Source organism: Oryzias melastigma, linkage group LG1 (genome assembly GCF_002922805.2).
Source record: "Oryzias melastigma strain HK-1 linkage group LG1, ASM292280v2, whole genome shotgun sequence".
Taxonomy (NCBI): Eukaryota; Metazoa; Chordata; class Actinopteri; order Beloniformes; family Adrianichthyidae; genus Oryzias; species Oryzias melastigma.
In genome coordinates this window covers 2,757,279-2,781,977 of record NC_050512.1, presented here as the reverse complement: position 1 = coordinate 2,781,977, position 24,699 = coordinate 2,757,279, and the positions used below count along the sequence as shown (strand labels likewise).

The following is a 24,699-nucleotide window of genomic DNA, read 5'->3' as shown; positions in this document are numbered from 1 at the left end:
GAATATGGAGCAGTTATCATTTTAACCTGGAGGTAATTGTCTTTATAGTGTCACAGGATTTTCTTGCTACTAAACAAATCTGTATTTTATATAGATATATGTTCAGTGAAGAAGAATAAAGCTAGAGAAAGCAAATTATTTTTCAGATGTTCCCCAAAGATTTACTAGAGAAAGCTGTAAAAATACTTATGTAGATCCTTTACCAGTAAAAATGGAGATACTGGGAACTACCATGAGATTTAAGCTTCAGTAGTCCTTCATTCATCCATATTTTATTCATTTATTTCATAGAAAAGATGAATTGAAAAGATTTCTTATTTCTTATTCATTCTGGATTAAATTCACTTTAAGTTTTTGTTTATTTTATTTCTTTGGGTTTTCAGTTTGAGTTGAAATTTGCTAACAAAAAATCAACTGTATTGGAAGAAACGGTAACAGATGTAACATATAACTCCTAGTGCATTGTGTCGATTACTGTTTGTGTCCACTGAGTGGAACAGCATAATACGGTCCGGTCTAGTTTAGTCTCCTGAGCGTTTCCATGATAAAATAGACCCATTAAGCTGGACCGAACCATAGGCCTGTTGGTTGTAGGTCCATAGAAAAATTGAACAGACTGTTTAGCGCAGCGCTATTGTTGAAACCTGTTGATTGGCAGAAGACGGAAAGATTTAATTGTGAAAGTTTGAGCTATGAAGCATAAACAGTTGGGCTCTAGGCTGGAGACATAAGGAATGCAAGTGATCACCTTGGAGTAGTGATGAGACCCCAGACACTGATGGTGGTACCGAAGACCCGGGAGGAGAACGGGGCGGAAGTGGGCTGCCACAATGTCTGGAATGCAGAAAAACAAACTTTATTGAATTTAAAGGCAGGGATTGTATTTTGATTGGCTGTGAGGAAAGTAAGCTCATCAGCTACTGGCTCAGTGTGCAGACCAATTGAAGATGTAAAGAATGACTGAGTATGCACCTGCATGCCTGAGGTGAGGAAAGATCTTCCTTATTGGAATTGTGCCAAAGCTTCACTACGACAAAAGAAAGCACCGAGAAATCATCTGTATTTCTCTTTGCCCCCCGCAATCTTATCTCAAACAATGTTAAATGTATTCATGAAGTACAAAAAGACAAGTGGAAAAAAATGAGATGCTGGACAACCTCCATTGTTGCTATTCTTAGCTTCACCCTGAATGCACCATAACGCTCCAACTTTGAGTGGAAACGCTCACCAGAATTGCCAGTTCCATTTTAAACTAGACCATACCCTATCATACTGGATCATACCACTCACTCAGTGGAAATGAGTCCTTAGAACCTACTGGCCACATAGTGTAGCCCTTAGAGTGTCTGATTTATAAGTCCAGATTGTGAGAGATATAAATTATAAATTCTAAGTCCCACAACCTGAAAGCAATAGAAGGCACGATTTCAAAAATCATATGCATCGCACACAAAATAGGAAGATAAATAAAGATACCACAAGTATGTGTGCAAACCAACAACTAAAAACATCTGTCTTCATACTAAGACTTGTTAAAAACTCATCCTAGATGTGCTTCCTTTAAAATTCCAAATTTCATGAATTTGTGTCTAAGCAAAACAATTCTGAGCATCATTCTTTACAAATGGGTGCAGACACCTCCCTAATTTACTGCAAATTGAGTTTTGCTTGTTTTTGGGGAGATATTGTGTTCTATAGCAATGGAGATTTTGTGTTCATTAGTTAACAGCTCATTTTTAAATAAAAGTCCAAATACCTGGAAGAATTGCAGAAATCCAGCCAAGCTAAATAAGAGACTTACTTAATGCAGAGCAAGAACAAAGTAAGGAGAAGGAGCTCAAAAGATTTAAACCACATTTAGCAATAAAACCTCAACCTCTGGAGCTCTGCAAGAACTTTGTGTGAGATAGCACAGCATTAGATCACATAAACAAAATCTATGGATGAAACAAAACTTAACCTCCGCATAATTTCAATGATTCCTTCCACTGATTTTTGTGATGGACAGACCAACACAAATATTTGATATCTCCTTATTTAATTTTAAATTCATTTGACAAATATGTGATTTTCACACACAGTCCAAAAGAAGGCAACCAAATCTTTTGAATATTGCTCTGTAAAATGTAAGCCTAAACAATAAAATAAAATAAAATGAGTATGTCAAATAAAATGCCTTCTATATTCTTCTGTATTCTGCATGTTTACTCCTTGCTCATCAGCATGGTGTGATGTCCACTGAAGTATATCTCAGTTGTTTATGCTGTAAAAAAAAACAAACAAAAAGAAAAAAACCAACAACTGTTAGATCAAGAATAACTTTGAAGTTGGGATCATGGGATCAGTTGCAGGGTAGACGCCCTAGTAAGGTGACGCTCAGTTTTGCCTCTCCAGCAGGTGCTTGGTTCGGTGCAGAGGCACAACAGAGGTGGGACCTAAAGCCTCGTTTCCACTGAGTGGAATGGTACAATCGAGTACGGTGAGGAGTTGTACAGTATGATCCAGTTAATTCAGGCAATTGTTTCCTCTTAGTTACGTCTCGCCTCAACTGAGCGGTTTGTTTTCATACCGCATGCGTGGTGTAGACCACTAGCGTGTCCGACTAGACAAGCAACAACATTGGAGGTCATCCAACAGCTCGTATTTTTCAAGTGTATAACATGAATTTAATGTTGTTTTAAAGAAGATTGTGGGCGGCCAAGATGAATACAGCCGTTGGAAACGTTAGCCTAAATGAGTGCTATATTGGCATTTTCTAATGTCGTCTTCACTTTCTGCTAATTATCAGGTAGCTATAGCGACTCCACCCAGATAGTTCCGTTCCATTTTTCAATGGACCTACAACCAATGGGGGACTCCCAAGAGGTATGGTTCAGTACTGTTTAATGGGTCCATTTTAAAATCCAAACACTCAAAATACCGGACTATACTGTATGATACCAGTGGAAATGAGGTTTAAAGTTACTGTTCAGTGTTTTTATTGACAGAGCTGATGAAATGACTGTTAGTTCAATAGGACAACTTCCTTGGAAATTTGATGATAAAGTTTCCCAGAGCATTACTGGTGATAGAAAAATAATCCCACAATTTTTCTTACAGTATTAGCCAAAGCTTCCAGGGTTCTTTGGACCAACCACGTAAACATCATGAGTTCTGAATACTCTTTTTGTCCATCAAGCACTCAAAGGTCAAGGAAATCGAAGGGAAAAGGAAGGATGCCTCAGCTGACTTAAGTGCTCCGTGTCTACGTCTGTAAAACTCAAACCTCACATGCATGGCTTGTGATATCCTGCTCCTTAGAGGCAAGTATGAGCCTTTGATTCCACGATGTTTCTCCCCTCTGGGTGGTGGGCTGCTCCACAAAGTCATAACATAAGCACAATAGGTTCCTTGTTGTCAGATGATTAGGCAGACCAGTGTGTGCTTCGGTGCGTGTGCGTCTGTGTGGATGTGCATGTCTGTTGTCTAGTTTGTCTGACAGCAGATTCAAATAACAAAACATGTCAAAGGCGATGAATAAGCAGTTTGACTGGCAGAGCCTTTGTCTTCCAGACCTTTTCAATATTGTGTGGGAGCGTCGGTGTGTTGATTGGGGATTTGCCAGAAGGGGCACACATTGGAAGAGGAGTGAGCTTTAAAGAAGTTGTAAAAGCTCTTCATATTTTCCATTCACTCTACTGAAATGACATTGCTTTACTCTCAACGTGCAGTTTTTGTGTCTGACTGTGTGTGAATCCTTCACAATGACATTGTCAAACAAACAGGTGGATGGTTGTCTTTCTCTTTGACACCCACGTCTCTCTGCTTCCACCAGCGTGCTGCCAAACATCCCATTAATATGTCTTTCTATGAAGGATTTTCCCTGCTTCTCTTCCTTCTTTTTCTTTGTTCTTGTCATGTTGACAGAAAAAGAGGAAAAAAATAAAGATCCAGGAAGTGAATCTTCTTCATAGTCAATCCCCTACCTAAATACAAGTACAAAGATGCTGCTTGTTATTTACAGGATGCAGTAAACACCGGTTGTATTAAAGCTAAAGCTGTACCGAATTAAGTTGTTAAGAGGCAGAGGAAAGACTACAAAGAAACCTCCTTTAAAGACTAAATAGAATCAGAGTAGAAAGCGTAAATAGAGAGAAATGACTAATTAAATTAGACAGAGCTTGCCTTGAGGGCCTCTGGGGGTAGAAAAGTGTGGTGAGACAGGATGTGAAAGGGGGGAGTAGAAAGTAAAGGCAGGATATTTAACTGCATATCAGGTCACAAAAATCAAAGCCCTGGGGCAGAGCCCAACCAAACATGTCCCGCTGAATAAGGAGCCAGCACAGAGACGAGCACTGACCTTTGAACTGTAACCTCTCTGAGTTTTGGGGGTCAGGAAGTCACATCTACCTCTGCGTTTGAAGCTCCCGGCCCTAAGGGTAGAGATTTTTCTAGGCGTAAAGAATGGATTGGCAAGCAAAACGATTATGGCCGGCACTCCTTTTTTGGTGTAATTATTAAACCGAGCACTTTGGTTTTAAACAGTACAGGTGGCCCAATTTACAAATAAAGAGGCTGAGTGTTCATGCCTTGATTGCATAATGAATCACAGGATACTTAGCAAAAGTGAAAGCTTTGATGAATACAATCTACTCCTATTTCTTCTCAGAAGAAAGCAACCACATACAACGTTCCCCAATAAGTACTCAGTTCTTTTAATGACTCCTGTTTCAACTTCACTTCAGTTAAGCAAACATGAATAACACTGGTCGACTGCAAGGCGTTTTTCTAACAGATTTTTTAAGTCACGTTTTCTATATCTAATTCTTTTTGGCACTGCCTGTTAAGATACTGGTACCGAAGTCAACGTGAAAAAAAAACAGTCTGTTGATTTGTTACCAAACTTATCCTTATTTCTTAAAAAAGGCAGGAAAAACAAATGACTTAAACGCTAAACTAGGGCTGTCAGATTTGTCGCGTTAATTACGCGTTAATCTGACAAGTGCGTGACGCCGACAATTTTTTTGACGCATTAATTGCGGATTTTCTCATACGTGCCTTACCACACCGCACCCAGGCGTCCCTCATCGCCCTCTAACTCACAGGCTGCTCTCACTAGATCACGGGCGGGTCTCCAACCACCGAGCTGCTAGCTAGAACCGGCCCGGCGCCAGGACGCGGAGAGCTCCTGCACCCTAACCCGGGTCCGGTTCGCGTCCAGTACCACGTCTGGTGGTACCGGCTCGCGACCGGCGCCGGGTCCCGAGAGCTGCGGACCCCCGGTGTTCCGGACAGCAAGCGCACCGGGGGACGTTTTAAATGTAGTTTAAACAACGCCAGTTATTTGTAGATGAAAAGATAACTCTCAGCTTTGAGTGTGTGCCCCGTCCCTCTTTTGCCTCGCAAAATTATGCAAAATATTCCAAAGATCTGGAGGTTTAAGCGTGATCCAGCCCCAGCATAGCGGTCTGTCTGCCGGCATATTCATGGCGTGAGCTCCGCTGGACACGTCGCTGCATCGAGCTGCAGCCAGAGAACGCGGCGGCAGTAACAGACTGTCAAACTATCCACAGTGTATCCCGCTTTTCTCAGTCTTTAATGTTTTAAAAAACAAAAGTTCATTGGAAATGATAAATCTCTATTTCATTTATTACTGTAGTTCAGCAGAGGAGGAAAAGATTTGGTCCTGACAAAAAATGAACATGAAAGTGTTATGGAAATGTTATTTTTGATGTTTTTATTTTATTTTACTGAACGTTGATTGAAGTTTTGAATTTAAAATGCCCTTCACTTGCACTTGGGCTTTTGTTAGGCATTTTATGTTACAGCCTTTTATTGTTAAGAAAGTTTATCTCAATACAATGTTACAAAATAAAGTATTTCTGATGAAAACTATTAATTTTGCCATTCTTGTTTTCATAATTAATGTAGAACTGCTAAATTCCACAAAGCACACATTTTTTTTCCTAAAAAAGGGCCACATATTAATTTGAGATTAATGGTGAGTTAACTATGGACAATGCGATTAATCGCGATTAAAAAATTGTAATCGCCTGACAGCTCTACGCTAAACACATTAAATAAATACTTCTAAAGTTTTTATTTTGCTTTTAAAATAAATCATGTGCAACGGAATGTCAAGTAATGATGATCGTACTCCAATATGGATACATTTATGTCTTCCATATTGCAATGATTGTTGGGTAACATCTGTTAAAGTTCTGTTAGCACATCTGCAAGAACACCTGGAGACTCAGGGGTAACACTATAATGAGTCTGCGCTTAGGAGCTCAAAGCCTTTTCTTTGTCAGATTACTAAAACTCATATTATAGTCTAGATGCTCCAACAAAGTCATTCAGATACTTTCTTTGTTCTTGTTTCTGTCCAGGGTCTTTACTGTTAAAGCAACTTGATGCTGAGGAGAGCAGAGGATTGAACCTTGCAGCTAATAAAACTAAAACCAGACCTGAAACAGGAGAAAATTATTCTTTGTTTTATTGTAACCAATAAGTCTAAATTCCTATTAAAATCTCATTGCTTGAGCCTGAGAGGAAAAAGCCCAAGAGCATCATCAGAAAAATGGCACAACACACTAGCTGTGTTTACATGTACAAAATGCCCTCGACTGGATCAAAATACTGTAGAACTGTGGACACGGGCCCTGAAAAACTTGACCCGATTGTAACAAACATTTCCATGCGCCACATAAAATAGTAATAGAAAAAGAAACATTGAGTTCTGTTGTACACAAACAAAGATCATGTATAGAGCGAGATGATCCTTTGAGCGTGCTTTTATTATTATTAATAATATTTTTAAGTGACTTTTCGCTCATAATTTTTAAATCCGTGCAGCAATTTGCATCTTTTCTGCATGTAAACATGTGGGAATAACATCAGTCTTTATTTTGTCTGGACGTGGTTGGAAACATGAATTCACCTGATTTTTACACTGTTTCTCAGGACTGTTCGGTCCGCGGAGCAGCATTTCCGCCTTCCCCGTGCACACCGTAAAGGCTGGTTTATACTTTGAAGCGATTAATCGCTTGGAAGTATAAACCAGCCTTAACAAAGCACCTTCCCCCCTCCCCTGCTCACAGACATGAAAGCTATGAATCCTGCAGCTCTGCATAAAAAATTGTTTCGCTCGCGGAGAGGAGCCAATAGGTTCTGATTGCACTCCAAAGACTGCCATACCCTCTGTGCATGATGTAAAATCCAGCACAGTAATGACACACGATCGAAATGTTTGTTTACATGCACCATGATCAGATCAACAATCGGTATAACCTACCTGTCTCGATCGGAAGGAAATTTGGATCCAAATGAGTCTTATCGGGTATTGCGGTATTCCGAACGGCGTGTTTACATGATGCATTCTTGTTCTGATCAGGCGTTTATTCCTATTACTTGTGGCCATGTAAACGTAGCTACTGATTAATGCCGGGTTTGCGCCACACGCGGAGGCATCGCAATGCGGAATGGAGGCTGCTTCCATTCAGTGCCCGTGTTAACCTATGGTGTAGTTCACACCAGACGCAAAGTGCCGCGGCGAGTTTGCACGGTGCACTGATCGTTTCGCTGTCTGGTCTATTTAATGCTCGATCTGCAAGCAATCCGCATCAATCCTGGCAGGAAGTTACACAAAAAAAAGTGGTTTTGGGTGTCCAAAAACAGTTGACGACAAGTCAAGATGGACGATGTCAAATTAATTGTAGAAGCTATAAATACCCACAGCTGAGCAGAAGCTCCTGTCGACCGTCACAAAAAAATGCGCGACTGGAGGTGAAATAGGTTTTGCGCACTCTGCTTCACTGAGCCTCCGTGTGAGATGTGAACGCGGCGCAAGTGTAATATAGAAAGAGAAAATTATAAATATTGAGCTCTACAATGAAGGCCACAAATAAGAATCTCCTTCAGTACATGCCAGCAATTTATCTTTAAAAGAAAGACAAGATATTTGTCAAAAACAACTTTCCAAATTTGCTTGGAAATAAAAAAGTACAGGGTGACAAAAACCACACTTGCTTTAATGTTATTGGTACTTGCCTTAATCGTAATGCAATGTTTTCTGGTGTTTTCCTTTAATACATGCATGAAAAATCCCAATTCTGATGAGGAGTTTAACCTTTAAAGCCAAATTTTTTCCAGTTTCACAAGTTCTATTTTTGTTCACATAAAAATAACAGTGTTAATTGTTCAGATATGATGACACTGAAATATTGTCATAAGAGATTAATTTACACCTTTAAATCTTACACAAAAAAATAAAAAAAGCAATCTGCAGTCCTGACAGGTCAGTGCATGTACACTTGCCTAATAGGTGCACCAATATAATGAAAATCATATACATGTACACCCAACATTTTCAGTCTAACTATTACCTAATTCTTGCTTTTCCACATTTAAAAGAGAGAAGGTATTAACTGTGTGAGCAGAAATCGTCAGTAATGATTCGAATAATGAGTGACTGGGGTGAAATGCCAAAGCAGAAGAGATCGGGGAATATCAAGGAAAAATAAGATCACAGCTCACTCAAATTGAAATTTTCAGGTTCTCTCTCGTTCTTTCTCATGTGTCAGTCTCTTTTAAGGTGAACTCACCACACGTCCGCCTCAACCCTCATCTCTTTTATCTGCCTGCTTCACCCGCTCATCTTCACCTCTGCCTCATTTACAATTGCTCCTCTCTTCTGGGAGCGTTAACCTCGGTTGTCTGCTCAACGGGCCCTAAGGCCATGATTAGAGAAGAGAGAGAAGGAGGGGGATATTCAGAGGAAGTGACTGCTGCTGTAAAGGTGGGTGGGTGAGGATTTGCTCGGCATGTCTTGCATTATACACTTGCTGAGCCACAAGCAGCAACAAACCCCCTTAAGTGACCCAAATGGCGTGACCTGAACACACACAGACACAGACATTTAAAGCTAAAAGATTGAATTAAAGCTCCTGAACATTGTCAATGCTAAAAACTGTATGGTAATGTCTGAATGTTATGAAAGACAAACTCCAGACAAATAAATGTCAAATACTTTTTTTTTTTTTTCTTTTCACATTTTTTCAAAATACTTGACATGTCAGAGGAAAAAGTAATACTCGAAAATAACAGACAAAATTAACCAATTTACTTTAGCTCACTTGAAGTTTTTTTATTCCTAAATGTCTGTACAATGTCATATCCAGCTGGTTTTGAGTCCTTAAAATGCTACATATGGCATAAAAACAAATACTTACTAGTTTAGTATTTTCTCTAATTTTATTTGTTAAAAATGTTGACAAAAACTGTATGAACTTTGAAAAAATAGTTTTTTTTTTATTCTCTGACCTCTGCAAATTACCCAAGATTAGTGCAAGAGTTTGGCCTCCTTTTATAGACAAATGGCCTTTTTAGGCCAACCCTGAGCTTTTAGCCAGGCTTGGGACTGGCACAGGAAAACACTGGAATTTGATAGAAATAACTTCGACCCTGGCAGTCTTCTGACAACAGACAAGAGCAAACATGTCTACATTTGAACCATTTTACAAAATACTTGACAGAATATTCTTCTTTTTGAAAAGATTCCACGTCCAGCACATGTTAAAAACAGACATGAACTATCGGACAGTGGTCTGCAGCCTTCAAGAGTTAAGACCCATTATGGAGAATTTCTTGCTGACAACATCCCAGTAGGAGCCACAAAGTCTTATTTCACCCTTTTGAAAAAGAAGGCATTGATTGATTTGTATTTATGTAATTGTTACTATTATATTAAATACAAATGCACTTGTTTTTTCAGGCATAAAATACAACAGAAATATTAAGAGAAAATTGTCTTTTTTTTTAAATTTGTTTCTAATTCCCTAGAGGTCTACATGACTTTCTTTCAAAATAAATGACATCCTGTACCACATAAAAATATCTGATGTAGTAGTGGGTAGTGAAATAGCGATGAAAAATAAATCTCAACCAGAAATTTAATAAAAATCTAAATAAAAAAATAAATAAACCAGAGCTAATGAAGTGGCCCTTATCATGTTTTTCATAATCAATATTCTTGATTTTTTATTCAAAAGCAGAAAGTGGACCTTTAATTCTGGTGCGTGAACTCTGTTTGTGTGTACTGACTTCAGATAGATTTTCTGTGGTAGACATCACTCAAACATCTGTCAAAATGTTTCCGTTTTGGTAAACTATGAAACCAAACTGCTGGATGGACTGTTAAAGCGTTATGGGTACTGTAGATCCTGGTGGAGTGAAACATACTGTTTGTGAAGCTGTTGAAAAAAGTTGGACTTTTATGGCTATTTTTTTATTTTGACTTTTTTGCTTAATACACAAAAAAATGTTACTTTTTCAAATTATAAATATTGCATTTTTCTTTAACCAGAGAGCCACAATTGAGGGGTTAAAGAGCTGCATGTTGCAGACCTCTGAACTAGGATGTTTAACAAATTGGATTATAAATATCATCATAAATTTACTGTGATTTTTTTTTTTATTACATCTTAAAGCACTCTTGATCATGACGTGAGAGTTTTATTCATAAAGATTTCAGGTAATGATTATTTGTGTAAACTTTGGAAAGTTGTGAAAGTTGGAAAATGCCTAATGAAGAGACCTTAAAGGAAAAAAAAAACATAGTTTGTGTATTATTTCATTGACTTTTTGACTCCTAATTCAAAGGAATGGTCCTCTCACAATGCAGCTCCTCTCTTTCCCTTAAAAATGTTTGGGAAGGTATAGGCCTCAAACAGAAACTGTGAACTATGAGCTATTGGAATTGAAAAAAGGGATATTTGAACCTGGGCTGCACGGTGGCGCAGTGGTTAGCGCTCTTGCCTCACAGCGAGAAGGCCCCGGTTCGACTCCCGGCTGGGACCTTCCTGTGTGGAGTTTGCATGTTCTCCCTGTACATGCGTGGGTTTTCACCGGGGACTCCGGCTTCCTCCCATCGTCCAAAAACATGCTTCATAGGTTAATGACGCTAAATTGCCCCTAGGTGTGAATGTGTGAGTGAATGGGTGTGATTGAGGCCCTGCGACAGACTGGCGACCTGTCCAGGGTGTACCCCGCCTTCGCCCTTCAGTAGCCGGGTTAGGCTCCGGCACCCCGCGACCCAGGCAGGGACGAAGCGGTCAGGAAAATGGATGGATGGATGGATATTTGAACCTTGTGAAGTAGCATCCAGGCATTACCTACACCACTTCTCTAAAAGGGGGGCACAGTGGTGTAGTGGTGAGCACTCTTGCTGCACAGTGAGAAGCCCTTGGTTCAAATTGCAGCTGGGACATTACTGTGTGTAGTTACAGTGTGTTCACTGTGTTCCTCTGGCAATCCAAAAACATGCTTCACCACTGGTGACTCTAAATTGTCCCTGAGGTGTGAATGCAGTTGATTACCTCTGTGTTTTCTTCCAATGGACTAGTAGTCTGTCCATGGTGTCCCCCACCTTTGCCTCCCGGTGGCTGGGTAGCATCCTCATGACTCCACCTGGGAATACATTCCAAAATGAATGGATGAATTTCTAACAATATAAAACATTAACTACTTTCCAAATACCTCATCATCATCACAGTTCTACTTTTTTTTCTCTAAAAATATATTTTTTAAATGTTTTATTCTTTGTTTTAAGTCTTTGATAAACTTTCCTTCACCTTTCTCTGCTTTTATGTTCCCCTCTCCTCATGGACATGCTCTTCTCCTTCCCTTCATGCTCTTGTGAGCCATCATTCATGCTTCTGGATTTCTCTGCCACACTTGGAATCTCCCCATCTCTCAGAATTATCCTCCGTGGCTTTTCTTGTCTTTCATGATAATTTGGCTCTTTAGTTCCCTCTTCTTAACATTCTCTTCCAGTCAGAAGCTCAACAACCCCCCCGCCCCTGCCCCCAGCCTTCCCCTGATCAGTCCTCACTGCTCTCATTCTCCCTCCTGCCCTGCTTCTTTTCCTTCCTCTCTCCTCTGAACATTTCTGACCTCCATCTTCCCTGTGATCATCCCTACAGAGTTCAAGCCATCTGTTCCTGCAGGAGAAACAAGTGCAACCCCCCACCACCATGCCGGCATTCCCCACCATCAGCCAGGATGAGTGTTTTTAAGCAATTGTCTGCCAATTTATCTACATGTGTGTTAAAGTGACATCAGATATTCATTAGGTAGGATTAATTTAAACAAAAAGAACAATTTACTATTATCATTGTGTGTAATTTTGTTAAGTAGGCACCCTTTCAGTGATGGACTGCTGAACAAAATCACTCATGACTTAAAGAAAGACGATCACAGCACAAAAATTCTTACTCGCCTGTTTTTGTTTTTTTCTTTCAAAGCATGTGACTGTGCATGCTTGGTTGTGCATTGGTTGTGTGCTACAGTACATCTGTATGTGTTTGTGTGAGAGTCTGTGTAAATGATAAGTGAGAGTTCAGGCCCCCAGCGCTCTCCCTGCTCGATTAGGAAGTAAACAATGTTTATTCAGGAGCAGCTGTCTGAGGGAGCTGGCTGTGTGTAAATGCAGCAACATACGTAAAACACGCACATCCACAAATGCACACACACTTTCACAAAGACGAAGGTTTAGGTAGAAAAATATATTGATTTCTGGCTGCTACTTTAAAAATGGAATTCCATAGGAAAACATGGTGCACACACAACCAAACAGTTTCCTTTTTTTTCTAGACATTTTTTATTTAGATTCTGAAGAGTTGCACTCCATTCACTGAGAAAAGGGTTGGTGGCTGCAAAGACAAGCAGGACTGCACTTAGTCTGTCTCTTTTCTAAAACCTGAAGAAGAGAAGGTTAGGCCAACACTCACAACTAACATCTTGTTTTAATCCTCTAATGCATGAAATATGATAAAACAGTAGGTTTTTTTTTTTTTTTACTGTGTTTTAATTCATATTTAGGGATGCAAAATAAAGTTGTTTTTATATATCTTTATATTCTATAGAAACATGTATCTGTCCACCAAAGATCTGTGTAATCATATGGTAATTTGTAGCTATGACTGTATAAATGTAATTGTGGTTCCTCTATCTCTATAGGTTGATTTATCTAAAACATGGTTAAAGACAATGTCTCTGAACTGAGAATAGAGTAGCAAAAGAAACAGTCACTGAACCCAACATCAATCAACATGGGATCTAACTTCTCATCAACTGTTATTTCTGAACCGAGCATCTTCTCTTTGCTTAGTATCTTCTGGTATATATATCATATATTTCAATCAATCATTATTTAAACATATTTAAACAATAGGCCCTGACTCCTTTAAAAAGTGGTTTTCAGAAGGTTCCTGCTCTGCATAACATAAAATTCAAGACATAATATATAAAAAGACAGAGAACATTGATGCACACAACGCCAGTACAGACAATTAGCATGAGGGGGTTAAAAGACACATGAGTGGTTGCAACTGTGTCTCTCTTTTAAAAGATGTAGTACACGTTTTCTTTTGAACAGGATTTGTGGAGCCATAGTCCTGATGGCTTCTGGGAGATTGTTTTAGGCTTTTATGTGGTATCAAAGGCATCCTGTGCACTGTTCTGACCTCCATGCGTGAAAGGGTTAATATTGCAAATATGTCATAAAACAGACAAACACTAGTTGGCAGAATGAGTTGTTGTTATTGAAGCTAAAGTATCATGGTAATACTCTTCATAGTCATAAACTACTGATACAGTCGTTCACACACACACTATCATAGTCATACATAAACACTACTATACCACAAACAGGCATTAAACACAAATAGTCATGCAGAAACACTATTATAAAGTCATAGTCCTAGACAAACACTACATTTATTTGGTAAGCTATGATGTCCTCATCCAAACACTATACTTGTACACAAACACTACTGTACTCTTGAAGGGACAAGATAATAAAGCACTGCTTTACTCCTACTCAAGCACAATAATGCTTTGAAAAACGACAATTATTCTAATAATATATGCAATATACTAAGATATAGTTAATATTAATAACTGTATATATTCAATATTTCATTTTTGATGATACATTTTTTACAACCTTTGTTGACAAAATATTTTCCAGAAACCAAAACATAGTGGGGAAAAATACAAATATGAATAAAAATGTTGAACAAATAGCTTTAAAATCTAATAAAACACAACTTTACATTGTTCCATTAGTCTTTGAAATCAATGTCTTCTTTAGTATTTGTGCATATTTACTCATAGATGACATTTGTTCTTTTTTTTTTACAGAGTTCTGGTCCTCCAGAAAATGCATCCCATCAGCATGCAGAACCACTGGTTTGTATATGAGGGAGAGAAAAAAGAACTCAGTTAATCTACATACGAGATTACACCAAAATGTTACAGCAGTTCCCAGGTGCAGCCATTTCACTGTTTGAAGGGAATTAAATCATCCTCGTGTTTGACTTGAGACAGGTTAACCTTCCACAAAATCCAGAAGGTTTTTGAGTTGTATTGACTTGGTGCTATGACTTAAAACAATAAAATAACATTTGGACATTGGATGTTAGTAGTCAACTTTTGTTTAAAAATATCACCATATTGTGAAAACCTGCTAATAGTGGCTCATTTGCACTCAAGGATGTGTCTAATGTCAGTCATGACTTTTCATTCTATTGCAGGAAAGCAGAGACGCTGCAGCACAGCCCCTTACTGACAGCTTTGAACAGTTATCTGAAGAGGTTTAACTTTAAAGAACCCGTTAAGCTCGGGTGTCAAAATATAATGAACGAGAAAATGTCTTTCTTTCATGGTCTGATGGTTCTGACCTTTCTGTTGCAGCTCAGCCATGTTCTGACCTGTCTAGTCATACGCATCAGCCTCGTCAGGTATTCAACAGGTAAATTCCTAGGATTCAAATGTCTTTCAGTATAAAGCATCATGTCGTGGTCACAAAAGTGCAGATCACTGTTTTGAGAAATGCAAAAGGAAACAATGAACTTTCTTTTGACCAGCTACATAAAATTAAAGATGGAATACAATTTACCAATCGATCTTCGTTCCAGTACTCACCTATGGTCATGAGCTCTGGGTCGTGACCGAAAGAATGAGATCCCGACTACAAGCGGCTGAAATTAGGTTTCTCTGGAGGGTGGCTGGGCGCTCCTTTAGAGATAAAGAAGCTCGATCTAGAGCCACTTCTCCTCCACGTTTAGAGGAGTGAGTTGAGGCGGCTCGGGCATCTGGTCCGGATGCCTCCAGCTAAATCCCCCGTGAGGTGTTCCGGGGATGTCCCACTGGGCGAAGGCCCTGGGGAAGACCCAGAGGAGCTGGAGGAAGTGGCTGGAGAAAGGGAAGTCTAGGCATCTGTGCATAGACTCCTGCCCCTGTGTGGGCTAAATAGCTGGTTAAGGACCAAGGTTTATTTTTCATCAAATGTGTCACCAAGAACTATTACTTCTGTTTTTGTTATTGAAGTGTAAAAGTTTACAGTCGATCAGTTTTATATTCTCAAGATGCTTACATTTCAGTATTTCAATACATAGATCATTGTTTTTTTTAAAGACATCTACAACCACTGATCTTTAGCATTTAATGAAAAAAGATGCTAGGGACATAATTTCTGTCATTGAGAATCTGGAGAAAACAATGAAATGCTGTTTGAAAAAAAGACTATTTGTGATGTATTAAAAAACCATGGGTGCACCATAAGCTCCCTGCTCCGCCTAAACAAAGAACTCTCAGTGGCTGGGAGGGGAAAGTGGGAGTGGGGTTCCCTCATGCCAACGGTCCCCCCCTCAAAAGCAAATTTCTAATGAACTCCTGCCACTTTCCAGAAAAATGACCTAAAAAACAACACAGGTTTTTGGATTTTGGTTAAAACCTGCATAATTAAAAGGCAATGGAACACTTTTAAAAGAGATACAAAGATAATCAGAGTGGGTCTTCAAAAAAAAAAAAAAAAAAAGTGGGGTCTGTAGAAATCCGCCTTTGCGAACAAAACTTGGATGATTTGCTCTTTTGTCCTCCCACTTTTCTCCAAGATTTTTCTGCTTTCTTCGCAGCAGCTGTTTGCAATCTTCCTCTGGGTGAAATCTCTGCAAGCAGGCTTTCTTTAAAAGAATGACCCAGTTTGTCAGCGTTGATGAGTCTAATTAAAATCTGTGTTCAAATCTCATAAAGACCAATGGTAATTATATTTACGGTTTGAGATTACACTCATTCTTTCCACCGATAAACTGAGATGATCCACTGGATGTGTTATAAAGAGATGTCTTTTTTTTCCAACTTCGATTATGTGTCTTCTGTTTTCCAAGACATTCATTCTGCTTGTATTCAATTTGTGATGCATGGCACGTGGCATTAATTTGAGCATACTGAATAATGTTTAAATGCACAATTGTAAATAAATAGATAATATTCTCTGAAGTATTTGGGTGCAATCCAAGCAATTTCTTCATTGCAAAGAGAAAAATTCTGCTGCGTGTCTCTCTACGTTTTGTAGGTTTGTAAAACAGCAGGGCAGTCACAACCAGCTCTCTTCTATGTACTAAATGCATTTTAAATACATGAGTTTTTCTAAACACAAACCCGCTTTTACTGCAACCCCTGCCATTAGCACATTTTATAGTTCCACACCATTATTCTGAGTGAGTGAGCCTCAATCATAGTGAATGTTGTTATTACCTCCCACCAATATATTTTGAGTGTCAGAACCAGGGGTCTTTGAACTGGATATGGAAATCAGCTGATTTCATCATATCCAATTTAGACTGAGTTGTTTCTAATGGACTCTGAAAGTACCTCACAAAGCCCTAAATAAAGCTCAGCCAGCCGGCTGCCTGCATCAGAAAATATCAGTTTTAGTCTTTGAGCTTTCCACCATTTGGAGGGATTTTATCAGCTGCTTGTGTACATATTTGCAATTCAAAGGCATTTACATTGATAGGGAAAAAAGCAAACACCTTAAATAGAGCCTAAAGTGCTTTAATCCAGTCTCTTCCACTTCAGTTCCATTCAGACATGTTCGCAGCAATAGAACTCCCCTTCTTATTATCGTCTATTACTCAAATTATGACAATATCGAGCAGCCACATGCATCCATAGCAGTCCTTTATTCACACTGTAGATATTACAAATGAAAATCTACTGTGACCTTTAAATTGAAAGCAGTTAATTTTGGAAATAAAAAAAAAAAGTCAAACTAAACATATTGTAAAAATAATCACTCACAGCTTTTTCTATTCTGCTGCTCTTATGGAGTAGTAATTTAATTTACGGGATAACATTGTTTTTAAGCTTGACTTTTCATAATTACGGTCTTTATTTTTGCCTCTACAGTTTGATATTTATGGTTGTGTAACCCCAAGTGTCTCGATGCTACTGGGTCTGCTTTTTTTCTTCCCCTTTCCTTTTAATATTTTTTTCCCGTCTTTAATTCTCTATTTCACCCCAAGCCTCGTGGTACAAATATGAGCTTGAAGCACAACTGAACAGTTTTAATTAAAAGGGTTGTTTGCACGAAGGCTAAAAGTCCTGATAACATGATGTTTTCCATCCGTCTAAAATTAATGCAGCTCAGTGTGATAGCGCAGCTCCGACTTAAATTAAAAACTGGAATTATGGAAGACATAAAGACAGAAGGATTAATGGAATATTCACAGCTCCAACCAGCAGGTTCTCTGTATTTATGCATGTATGAGCCAGTAATTAAATACAGAGTAATCTAAAAAATTAAGTCAAAGTACAGGTCTAAATATACTCTCACCTCAACTAAGACCTCAGATTTTTTTGGCACATGAAAATGATTTTTAAACCAGGTTGGGTAATCTCAACAAACACATCCACATTTGACTGAATTCCATTTTTTAAGGAAATATTTCAACCTAATGTGTAAGGTTCCAATTCTACCCATCACTGCAAAGCTGTGCATCTGTTAATGGTGCATTCACACCGGACGCGGCCGTCACATCAAATTCGTGTCTCCCTCCTCTTTTTTGACACGTGACACATTTACATCTTATAGCCTTTACGCCCCTTCTGCGAAGAAATCGCCAAATTTGTTCTGGAATTTATCTGTTGTTGCATCAGAAAACATCGATGAAGTTGAGTCAATAGCTTTGGTTTAAATGTTTTGGAGAATTCTACAGAGGTGTCACACATCGCTGTGTCTGGTTTCACCAGATCTTTCTGAGTCTCTTCCTACTTCACTCCTGTAGCGATCGCTGCACCTGAGGGCCGTTTTAAACTTTACTTCCGTCTGTCTGTGGCGTAGTTTGAGCATTACCCAAGAGGGTGGAAATAAAAAACTAAACTGGGGGGGTCTTTTTAATATTATTTTGATGAAAATAAGAAAATATATAAGCCTATGAAGCTAGATTCTGCACACTACAACGGCAGTCATGGCAGCTCTTCGGGCTGCTGGGCAGCTAACTGCCACCGGGAAGGCAGAACACACTCCGTTGCCCAGGGACCTGCAGCCTGGACAGTAGACCTAGCTAGATCTGCCGGGCATCTGGGCAGGAGCCTGGGCAACAGAACTTGCTAGCTTGCTGAGCTGTCCACCTGGCAGCTGACTAGCATAGCAGTCAATCCAGCTCCATGGGCTCTGTGACAGGCTGGGGACCTGTTAAGGGTGTATCCCGCCTTATTCGCCCAACAGTAACTGGGACAGTCTCCAGCAACCCAGCGATGTCCGCAGGTTAAGAAAATTGATTGAAGTTCAAGACAGAAATCATCGCATCGCACCGCCATAATAAATCTCCTTTTCTACTCTTTGATCTAGTCCCTGAAAAAGTCACGTGGCCAAAGAACTTCTATCCCCATGTTATGTCAATGAAACCAGGTCCTGTTTTTTTATTTATTTTAATGAGTGAAACAGTTATATATATATATATATATATATATATATATACACACACCCAAACAGCTTTTCTCAACTTTTTTTGGGCTATATACCTTGCAATCCTGCAATCTTTTCGAACAACCTTGTAATTGTGTTGAATGATTAAATTAATGAAATTTCTAAACAATAATAATAATAATAATAGCCCTCCACTCCACATATTACATGAAAGTATCTGTGAAGTGTTTTGCCCTAAAGTCCATGATTCTATGAAACAATTCAAAAGCCAGTGTTTCAAAACCACTTCACCCTGACAAAAGTAAAAAAATAAAAGGCAATTTTTAATATGATGCTTAACTATTTAGGGAAGCTGAAATATGGATACTGTAAACATACATTCTTGGTTGGATTACTCAGAGGCAAATTCTTCAGCTCTCTGATCTAAAAATTACCCCCTTGTATCCTGGCTCGTTTGCACTTAGCTGTCAGCTCTTCATTCCAGGCGCGTCTAATGCTGACTGGTAATCCCATTAAATATAATTACCTTTGCACCCTCCAATCTTTTTGTTTCCCCTCACTCACTGTCAATAACAGATTACTAATAAACTTAGTGAGCAGGAATGATCCTCTCAGCTTTCTGTGTTCCTCAGGTTTTCATTTGGCGCTTGAACTCTGAGTTGGTTAAAATATACAACAGTTGTTGAACCTCGTGTCTTCATTCACATATTCTCTGGGGTGCGGTGCATGCTGGCACGCTGTCTGGAACAACAGATGGAAATGTTTCTAACAGGTGAAAAAACATCAGACATCCTTTCCAAGACTTAAAAAAATAATGCAGCTTCCCACTAAATATCAAACGCAGTCTCAGCATAGCTACATTACATCTGAAGTATTTCACTTGAAATTATTCTACATTCATGGCTCATATAGAAGAGTCCCATATGGAATTGCATGCCATGTCCTATGTGCAGCATGCATAGAGCGTATACTTAAAGAGCAGCATCAGGTTAATACATTTATCCTGTAGACAGACATTCAAAGTGCTAAAGAAGTGCAGATAACATACAAGGTACACAAACAAACATATGGGATTTTAAGGGATAACACTATCTGTCCAAAAGCAGACTCCTCTGTTGGCGTTGCCCAAGGGAGAAAAGTTCACAGCAGGATCTGCCCGCTTTTCAACACTGACAATAAAGTTATTCCCTAAGCTTAGGGATTCTGGAATATTAATCCTTCGTAGAGTAAGCTCACAGCTTCAGTGCCTTAGCCCTAAACTGCAGCAGATTATGAAATCTAAATCCAGTAATAAAATCAGCCTTAGCATGTGTGAGCCATGTTGACATTTAGGGAAGCGCATTTAGCTTAAATCAACTTTATTTCTTATACTGTTGAATGCCACAACATCTCTCACTAAGTGTTTTTATATCTTAATAACTGTGACCTTCTTCCTTTTGTCAGATGGATATGGAGCAACAAATTAATCTTTTGGTTGTATTAAATTTATTCCTGTGCGGATTTTGGAAGCAGAAAATGGGCAGCTGGTCACCAGAGAAGACGGCGTGGGGATAGGAAACGCTGTTTTTTAAACGGCTCATGTTAACCTTGGATTATCTGCTATAAGAAGGAAATTTTGCTAATGAAAACATCCTTGTGCACAAGGATTTTTTTTCCATCTAAGATTTGCACGGAGAATGCACTGGATGAAGCACATGATAAGTTTAACTACCAGTTCATCAGTCTAATCAGAGCTCATCATCAGTTCCTTCAAATTATGTCAATTTCTCCTGGAGCATCTGAACGATTCAGTTGAAATTCTTCATGTTTTGTGTGTCTAAAGCTGAATAAAATAGACTGAACAAAGTCATGAATTGTCTACTACAGGCAAAAAAGTGTTCAATTATTTTAGAATGTTGAAGAACCCCACCATGCCTCTTACTCTGCCTAAAAGTGGAGTCTCTCATTGAGTGCCGTTAGAAACAGTGAGTCCTGTGGGGGCTTGTACTACCATGGGTGGTATTCTGTCCAGAAAAGGGATCAAACAGCTCAATCTTTATGACACGACATTGTTGAAGTAGAAAAGTCTCAAGAATAAAGTTGTTACAACAAATATTGTAAACATGGTGGGTTAAATGTTTTTATTCAACATTTTCAAGCTCCAGCTGAACTATAATACTTCTCTAATCATGGCCCTGCAGCTTAATGGTGTCAAACTCATGTTTAAAGTTGATGAATTAGTCAGTGACTCTGTTAAATGCGGCATGTTACGTTCTAACAAGCTGCGCATTAATCAGTCGCTGTCTTAGTGCTTGCACGACAGGTGTGGAAACAGGTTCCAGGTAGAAGAAAACCAATAAGCTGCTAAACAAATAACGGACATTTCAGTACAAGCTTTTCATCAAACTCATTAATTCACAAAACTGAATTATTTGATATAAACATAAAAGTAGGAAATGTTTCCATTAAGTGTGAATTGCTATTCACATTGCTGATATTTGTGTGTGATTCTTTACAGATGCAAATTAATATATTTCTTTTGCAAAAGAAAGATAAGACACAGAGATTCGAGGAATACATTTTATCTGTACGTGTCTGACACATTGACTGTATAATAACTGGTCATCTCAATACCTCCTCTCTAATGTTTCAAACAGGAAGTACCGACTGGTTTCAAGATCCCATAGACTTCTATTGAGAAATAGACAGTTATTAGTCATCTTAATATGTCATAATAATAACAATGCTCTGATACATTCTTTTTAGCACGTTCTTTCTTATCCTATTTTTTAAAGATATGCGTTTTTCTTTACTGCAAGTTATTCAAATTATAAACTGACCAATCAGATGCCTCAGTAAAAGCATGTGGTGCCCGCTGGCCCCCACCTCAAAGGTTTGATTGTCAGATTTTCTTGAGCCGCTCCCAGTGGAAGGGGCGTGGACTTCAAATAAGCTCAAGTAGTTCCTCTAAAAACATGACTCAGACCCACCAATCACTGTCAATGGGTTTCAAAATAGACAATCAGGAAGTGATGGAGAATTGGCTTTGGCCTGATTTTGGGAGAACCGGAGGTAAGGCATTTTCTATGAGTGATTTCAGCACCTCGCTCTGGCAATTGAAGTAATATACCGTATTTGCCCCTTATTTGTGGGGGGTTAAGGACTGGAGACATCCGCGAATAAGAGGAAACCCTCACCCCCCGTGGCAAAAAAAATTTTTGTACCAGTCCATACCCATCAAACACGTCTGATCATGCTTTGTTAAACACTTATTAAAGAACAATGGAGTATTGCTCAACAAAAGACAACAGCAGCGACAGCGTACTTCATGATGCAGATGAAGAGTTCACTCTTACTTCTTGAAATAAACACCTGCTCCGGATGATAATTATTCTACTCAATTATCTTTCCTCAGGATATCAGGATTTTTTTCAACCACTTCTAAATCAGCTGATGCCACTTCTCCATGCAGGGCCATGGAGATAGGAGGGGGCGCTCCTCTCACGGAGGGTGCTCCGCTGTGCAGAGATACACATCAGCAGCGCAGCACATTTAAAAATTTCATACAAGCCTCTTGAGTTGTCTGAGTTTTTGTGACGAACTGAGAGAGTCACATGACTGAAAAAAAGTCAGCGAATAGGCAGAACCACCAAATAAAGGAAGGCAAAAAAAATGGGGAAACACTGTTTGTCAATTGTCTGACATGTTTGTTGCTTCTAAAAAAAAAAAGGGAAAATGAAGTACAAGTTCCATAGCAGGTCATAATTTTACCCAAAAATCTATTTTGCAAGTTTGTTTTCATCTTGGTTTTGCTCTCATCAACAACAAAAGCAAAAACAGTCAGGGTTTTTTGTAAAAACTTTTACAAAATACAATTTTTGGCTTTATATATATATATATATATATATATATATATATATATATAGAGTACAGCTGTCTCTCTGTCAATTCCATTATAATGACGTTACATGTTTTTTTTTCTTCGTTTTATCTTAGCTAAACTAATAACGTATTGTCAAAAAGCCTCTGAATGAGTCATTTAGGAGTGCACTCAGAAGCTGAGCTTTAACCTCGCCTCATTAGCTAAAAGAGGTGAATGCTCGGCCTCCAGAGCCTAAACCCAATCAGTTTTGGAAAGAACAGGAAAGCAACAAAATACACCGTAGTTGTTTGAAGGATGTCTTAATTAAAAACCTAAAATGTTTGTCACTGACATTCCTACTAAAGTCTATTTTCATCTGTTTTATTATATCTTAATATTAACCACATGGGGCAAATGGCCAATCAAACCCATGACATGAAGCATCATTTTTAAATGTAGGGGTTGAAAGTTACTGCCTCATTAAAACATTGACTTGAATAGATTAAAAAGAAGGCATTGAATATAAATATAACAGAAACAAAAAGAAAAGTACAAACGTGATTTGATATGATGACAGCCATGTCAAACCGCTTAAGGAAGAAACCTCAACAGAACCAGCCGATGTCACACATCAGAGCTGACACCACACAAATGCAAGCTCTGCTAATTTCCTTCTTATCTTCTTTCTTTTATTACCTGAAGAATTCTGTTGTGATTTTTCTTGAACTTCCTCTCCACTCTGCGCCTTTGTGTCTCATACAGACTAACTCGCAGGTCACGCTGAAGCAGATGCTTTTACTTCTTTCTAGAAGACTGTAGCTTGTTTTGAAAATGAATGCATGATGATCAAACAGGAATTTGACTTTGTTTGAAAAAAATAGAGCAACTCACAAAAGCTCTGGAGCCTGTTTTTGTTTACCATGGGAATACCAGTGATATACAACGATGCGTCTAGTCATGGATTTTGAAGACGTACTTTTTAATTAGTACATCATCTTCTCTGCTGATGTAAATGGGCTGAAAGTAATACAGTACATAGTGTGTCAAAATACCATTTAAGGAAATATGTTCCAAGAAATGCAAAAACTCAAGGATACAGGTATAGGAATTTCAGAAGTTTAAATAACTATCCCCTTTCAGACAGGACTTCTTTGTGTTTGCCACGTTCTTAGCAAGGCATCTATGGAATGAACAAACTCAAACTAAAATTTCTGGATTGCAGCATCTATTCTGGAATGTACTGAAATTGGTCCTGTCAAAAGCTTTTAATTGATTGTATTTTTATAACCATTTTTCAACAGTGTTTTAGATGAAGGATTTTAACTGTATTCATAAAACCTTTAACCCCTCCTCAGAGACTATACTCAAGGGTACCTGACCATCTCTCTACCTTTTAATTTCATTCAGACGATTGGCATGAAAAATCAGGTTTGAAATGTAGTCGTGCCACTTTGAAAGATTAATGTTCCTTTGATTTCTGACCCTTTCAGAACCTGAGGAATTTGTGTTTAATTCTACAGATGTCATTGTTATAGTCAAGATCTTTCTTTGCACAACTCTAAGATTTTCTTTTTAATCCTATATAGTCGTTATATATTATATTATGAACCTTTAAAAAATAATATTTTGCTTGAAAGAAAGATTTGATGACTATATGTAGAGTATCTATTGTGAAAAGAAAAAAAATCCCAAAGTTATTATTGAGAGGACTAAGGCCAAACCCCAGAATGACACAGGCTCAGCTGGAAAAAGAGTAAAGCTTTATTGGCGCAAAGAGGAAATGGTGGAGAGCTGAGGAGACATCTGGATCCTCCTGACCAGTAAAGGCAGCAGAGACACTACAAAAGAAAAGGTGTTGGCTAACAAATTAAATTTACTAGTGAAAAGTCAGTCTTGTTTTTCCAGCTCCGTTTGTGAAATGTTATTACAGCAGTAAACAGGCATCTATACTATTCCAATATGGCATCCAGCTTTGAGAACGCAACAAGCTAGCATGCCATCTCTGGTGATATGAGATTTGAGCTCACTCGCATAAGTTGTAGTAGAAGCTTTAACTGAGGAGAAAGTAGGAGGAACACAGGTGAGGTCCACACTCAATTTTACA

General features: G+C 38.6%; 1 long non-coding RNA gene across 1 annotated transcript; it reads right to left on the bottom strand.

Annotated features, from left to right (window-relative positions):
* Window positions 1-647: 647 nt before the first annotated feature.
* LOC118600209 lies at window positions 648-11,803 on the bottom strand. The gene is made up of 2 exons (XR_004949797.1): window positions 11,355-11,803; window positions 648-834 (listed from the first exon to the last, which is right to left on the bottom strand). It is a non-coding gene; the product is annotated as an uncharacterized LOC118600209 (long non-coding RNA).
* Window positions 11,804-24,699: the final 12,896 nt, after the last annotated feature.